We start from the raw sequence: 6,362 nt of genomic DNA on the forward strand, positions 1-6,362 counted from the left end.
ACCATCATCTTCCTAAGAAGTATGTGGTTCAACTTGTTGTTCAAAAATTCTTGGCAACTCTTGAACTCCTTGATCTACTGGAATATCGTCAGCAGCTTGTGGAACTTCAACAATTGGTTGTTCAACACTAGTTTGTACTTGAGGGGTGCTATGAACAATAACCAATTTATCACTTGAAGTGGAAGGTTGAGATTTTGAATGATCCTTCTCAGAAACTATGTTTCTGGTTTGATCACTTCCACTGATCAAGTCATTTTCAAGAAACTTTGCATTTCTTGATTCCACAATCCTAGTGTTGTGAGATGGACAATAAAATCTGTAACCTTTAAACCTTTCAGAATATCCAATGAAATACCCAATAATGGTCCTTGGTTCTAGCTTCTTCTCTTTTGGATTATAAATTCTCACTTCAGACGGGCATCCCCAAATGCGCATATGTCGCAAACTCGGTTTCCAACCTTTCCATAATTCAAATGGCGTTTTAGGAACCGCTTTGGTTGGAACTCGGTTTAATATATATACTACCGTCTTAAGTGCTTTAGTCCACAATGATTTGGGAAGATTGGAGCTGCTAAGCATACTTCGCACCATGTCCAATAATGTTCGATTTCTTCTTTCTGCTACACCATTCTGGTCGAGTGAACCAGGCATGGTGTATTGGGCAACAATCCCAGGAATTTTTATTATATTTATGTAATTAATTAGGATAAAATTTCATAACCTACCCACAGGAGTTATGAATTAATAAGTTTTATCATAAAGATTTATTGAATCTGTTTGAATTGAAAATTTAGCCCACAGGCAATTTTTATGTCATTAGATTCAATTTTGAGCATGATTTACATTGGTAAAACATGTAATTTTATATAAGCCTCAATTTTAACATAAGCATGTGATTTTTAATTTTGATGCAGTTGTACAACCTGCAAATTTCTTTGAAATTCGTTGTGACATTCTCGAACTTAAGGGAGATAACTATAAGATTTGGAAGGAGAGGATTCTCCTTCATTTGGGGTGGATGGACATAGATTATGCTATTAGGAAAGATGAACCATCGGCACTCACTAATACTAGCACTGCAGCGGACATCATGCTTTATGAACGATGGGAGCGATCCAATCGTCTAAGCATGATGTTCATTACGACTAAAATTTCAGCTGGTATTCGTGGTTCCGTTGATCAGCATGAAAAGGTCTGAGACTTGTTGAAGGCCATTGATAATCAATTCGTCACTTCAGACAAGGCACTAGCAAGCACCCTAATCATGAAGTTCTCATCCCTAAGGCTCACTAGTGTGAAAGGTGTGCGCAAGCACATCATGCAGATGAGGGACACTGTGGCTCAATTGAAGAAAATCGAGGTTGATATATCAGAGTCCTTCCTAGTGCACTACATCCTGAACACCCTTCCGCACCAATATGGACCTTTCAAAATCTCATACAACACACATAAGGATAAATGGTCAATTAATGAACTCATGACCATGTGTGTTCAAGAGGAAGAGAGACTAGTGATGGAACTGGGAGAGAGTGCAATGCTGACAACGGGTGGAAAGGGAAAATCTCAAGCCAATTGGAAAGGGAAAGGTAAAGTACCTCCCCAAGCCAATATCAAGAAGGATTCCAAGTGTTTCTTCTGTAAAAAGAAGGGACACATGAAGAAGGAATGCGCAAAATTTCAGAAATGGCTTACGGACAAAGGTAATTTAATCTCATTTGTTTGTTATGAATCTAATATGGTTAACGTTAATATTAACACATGGTGGATTGATTCTGGATCAACAATTCACATTTCGAATTCCTTGCAGGGTTTGCAAAACCTAAGGAAGCCAATGGGAAGTGAGTAAAGAATCTTATCAGGAAACAAGATGGGCTATCATGTGGAAGCTATAGGAACATGTTATTTAACTTTAAGTAGTGGCTTTGTTTTAGGATTAGAAAAGACCTTCTATGTTCCAAGTTTTTCTAGAAACTTGATTTCAGTTTCAAGGCTTGTACCTTTTGGATATTCCTTAAAATTTTCAGAAAAATCTTTCAGTCTATTCTATAAATCTGATTATGTTGGGAATGGTATTTTGTCTAATGGTCTTTACTGCATTAATTTGAAAAACAATGTCACTTATGATTCAATGCATGTTCACACTGGCACTAAAAGATGTGTTATTAATGAAGATTCTTCTAAATTATGGCACCAGAGACTAGGTCATATCTCCATAGAAAGAATTAAAATATTGGTAAATGAAGGGGTACTTAATACTCTAGATTTTACTGATTTTGAGACTTGTGTGGACTGCATAAAGGGAAAGCAGACCAACAAGTCAAATAAAGGTGCCAATAGGAGTTCGGACATATTAGAGATCATACATACTGATATATGTAGTCCAGACATGGACTCACATGGTCAGAGATACTTCATCTCCTTTATAGATGATTACTCACGATATATGTATCTCTACATGCTTCATAAAAAGAGCGAAGCATTAGATGCCTTTAAGATCTTTAAGGCTGAAGTAGAGAACAATGCGGCAAGCAAATTAAGATCGTGAGATTAGATAGAGGTGGAGAATATTATGGTAGATACACAGAAGATGGACAAGCACCTGGGCCATTTGCTAAATTTCTTCAAGAGCATGGGATCGTTGCCCAATACACCATGCCTGGTTCACCTGACCAGAATGGTGTAGCAGAAAGAAGAAATAGAACATTATTGGACATGGTGCGGAGTATGCTTAGCAGCTCCAATCTTCCTGAATCCTTGTGGACTGAAGCACTTAAGACGACAGTGTATATATTAAATCGAGTTCCAACCAAGGTGGTTCCTAAAACGCCATTTTAATTATGGAAAGGTTGGAAACCGAGTTTGCAACATATGTGCGTTTGGGGATGCCCGTCTGAAGTGAGAATTTATAATCCACAAGAGAAGAAGCTGGACCCAAGGACCATTAGTGGGTATTTCATTGGATATGTTGAAAGGTCTAAAGGTTACAAATTTTATTGTCCATCTCACAGCACTAGGATTGTGGAATCAAGAAATGCAAAGTTTCTTGAAAATGACTTGATCAGTGGGAGCGATCAAACCAGAAACATAGTTTCTGAGAAGGATCATTCAGAATATCAACCTTCCACTTCAAGTGATAGATTGGTTATTGTTCATAGCACCCCTCAAGTACAAACTGGTGTTGAACAACCAATTGTTGAAGTTCCACAAGCTGCTGACGATATTCCAGTAGATCAAGGAGTTCAAGAGTTGCCAAGAACTTTTGAACAACAAGTTGAACCACATACTTCTCAGGAAGATGATGGTACAACATTAAGAAGATCTACTAGACCAAAGAGATCAGAAATTCCTAATGATTATGTTGTGTATCTACAAGAATCTGACTACAACATTGGAGCCGAAAATGATCCCAAGTCATTTTCATAAGCCATGAGTTGCAAAGAATCAGAACTATGGTACAATGCCATGAAGGAAGAGATGAATTCCATAAAGAGTAACGAAGTCTGGGATCTTGTTGAGTTGCTTAATGGTGCAAAATCCATTGGATGTAAATGGGTCTTTAAGACAAAGAAAGACTCATTGGGCAACATTGAGAGATACAAGGCAAGACTTGTTGCTAAGGGATTCACTCAGAAGAAGGAATCAACTACACGGACACCTTTTCTCCTGTATCTAAGAAAGATTCCTTGCCCGTTATTATGGCATTAGTAGCCCATTTTGACTTGGAGTTGCAACAAATGGATGTGAAAACGCCTTTTCGTAATGGATATCTAGAGGAGGAGGTTTACATGAAACAACCTGAAGGATTCCCCTCTAGTGATGGTGAGAAATTGGTTTGCAAGCTCTAGAAGTCATTATATGGTTTAAAACAAGCATCCCGCCAATGGTATTTGAAATTCCATAATGTAATTCCTTCTTTTGGTTTTGTAGAAAACATTATGGATCAATGTATATACCTAAAAGTTAGTGGGAGTAAAATTTGTTTTCTTGTTTTATATGTGGATGACATTTTGCTAGCAACCAATGATAAGGGTTTTCTACATGAGGTGAAACAATTCCTCTCTAAAAATTTTGATATGAAGGATATGGGTGAGGCATCTTATTTCATTGGCATTAAGATCCATAGAGATAGATTTCGAGGCATCTTGGGTCTATCACAGGAAACCTATATTAATAAAATTTTAGAGAGATTTCAGATGAAGGATTGTTCACCAAGTGTAGCTCCCATTGTGAAGGGTGATAGGTTTAATTTGAACCAATTCCCGAAGAATGACCTTGAAAGGGAACAAATGAAGAACATTCCATATGCTTCTGCTGTCGGAAGCCTAATGTATGCTCAAGTCTGCACAAGACCTAACAGTGCATTTGTTGTGGGAATGCCGGGACGATATCAGAGTGATCCAGGTTTAGACCACTGGAGAGTTGCAAAAAAAGTAATGAGGTACCTTCAAGGAACCAAAGGCTACATGCTTTTGTATAGATGGACGGACAACTTGGAAGTAATTGGCTACTCAGATTCTGACTTTGCTGGATGTGTTGATTCACGCAAATCAACATCAGGTTACATTTTTATGATGGCCGGTGGAGCTGTATCATGGAGGAGTGCCAAGCAGACCTTGATTGCCACTTCCACTATGGAAGCCAAGTTCGTCTCCTGTTTTGAGGCTACTTTACATGGTGTATGGCTTAAGAGTTCCATTTCTAGGCTTAGAATTATGGATTCTATCTCTAAGCCATTGAGAATATATTGTGATAATTCAGCTGCTGTTTTTATGGCTAAAAAAAACAAAAGTGGAAGTCGAAATAAACACATCGACATTAAGTATTTAGCTATAAGGGAACGTGTTAAAGAAAAGAAAGTGGTCATTGAGCACGTCAGCACTGAGTTGATGATTGCTGATCCTTTGACTAAGGGCATGCCACCATTTAAATTCAAGGATCATGTAATGAATATGGGACTTGGTTCCATTATGTAGTTTATCATTGTATGGACAATGTTATTTTAATGAAATTCTTAATTATTGTGATGTTTTTTCTCATATTTATGTGCACCTTAAGTTGATTTGAGAAAATTCATTTAAGAAGGACCAAGAATAAACATAAGGTTTATTCATTAAGAAATTGTTGCCACATAAATTATAATAAGAATAAATACATAGTAATACATGGAAGATAATACTCATCTTTATAGGACTTATCGCCATGATTCATGTATCTATTACTTAATACAGATTATCAATGGGTTTTAAGTTGAGACATTAAGTTTGGAAGTATGGACCAAGTGCGAGAATGTTAAGCTCCATTAAGTTCTTTACCAACTGCTGCCTACAATTGTGGAAGCCAACTGCAGTCTTTCCTTAATTTATGGAAACCAACTGCAGTAATTTCCTTAAATTAAGGAAATCAACTGCAGTTAATTAATTTTCTTGTTGGGAGCTTCTGAAGTGGTCCATTACTCCATCTGGAATTCTCTACCTTGATCTGTGGAACACCTGACACATAGCGATCAGAAGCTTGATGGAAGCTTGGCTATAAAATTATTTGTTTGGTCCCCAAGCTTGTATCTCAATCCCCTTCAGTTTTTTTCACCATCTAGTTGAGAGGGAAGAGCTTGGAAGTGCCTTCAGACTTTCTGTATTCATTTCTTTTTCCTGGATTGAAGTTGGAGCGTTGTTTTCAGTAAAGAAGCAAGTGGACTGTGGTTTTCATCAAGAACGTCACCACTGGCTGGAGGTAATTTATATTTTTGGGCATTAAGTTTTACGATTCTTTGAGTTTTTCCGCAAGGGATGCTGAACTGAGGTATGATATCATTGAGAAACAAGCATATGCTATTATCAAATCTTTGAAAGCCTTTAGAGTATACATTCTTCATTCAAAGATAATTACCTATGTACCTTTTGCTGCATTTAAAGATGTCCTAACTCAACCTGATGCTGATGGAAGAAGAGAAAAATGGATTGCAAAGATGATATAATTTAATATAGAACTGAAGTTGACCAAGCTGGTAAGAGGTTAGGGTCTTTCCAAGTTATTAGCTAAATAAAATGGCAGAACTTTGGACATTAATATTATAAGCACAGATACCGAGAATGGTCAAACAGAAGAAGAAGAAACAACTGAATAAAAAAGAAAGAAGTCAGTGGCAGAAAATCTAGCTTCTTGTGATTGGTATTCTGAAATAGTTAAATTCTTGCTGAAGCTAGAAATCCCTCCCAGCTTTACTCCGAGTCAAGCTAGAACTATTAATATTAGAGCAGCTAAATATTGCATCAATGAAAATCTGCTCTATTGGAGGGATTCATCTGGAATGCTTTTGAGATGTCTAGACAAAGAACAGTCAAAAAAAGTTATGCAGTAGTTTC

This window comes from Pinus tabuliformis, chromosome 1_1, assembly GCF_031772625.1.
Source record: "Pinus tabuliformis cultivar Carrire ecotype Pingquan chromosome 1_1, CPIR1, whole genome shotgun sequence".
NCBI lineage: Eukaryota > Viridiplantae > Streptophyta > Pinopsida > Pinales > Pinaceae > Pinus > Pinus tabuliformis.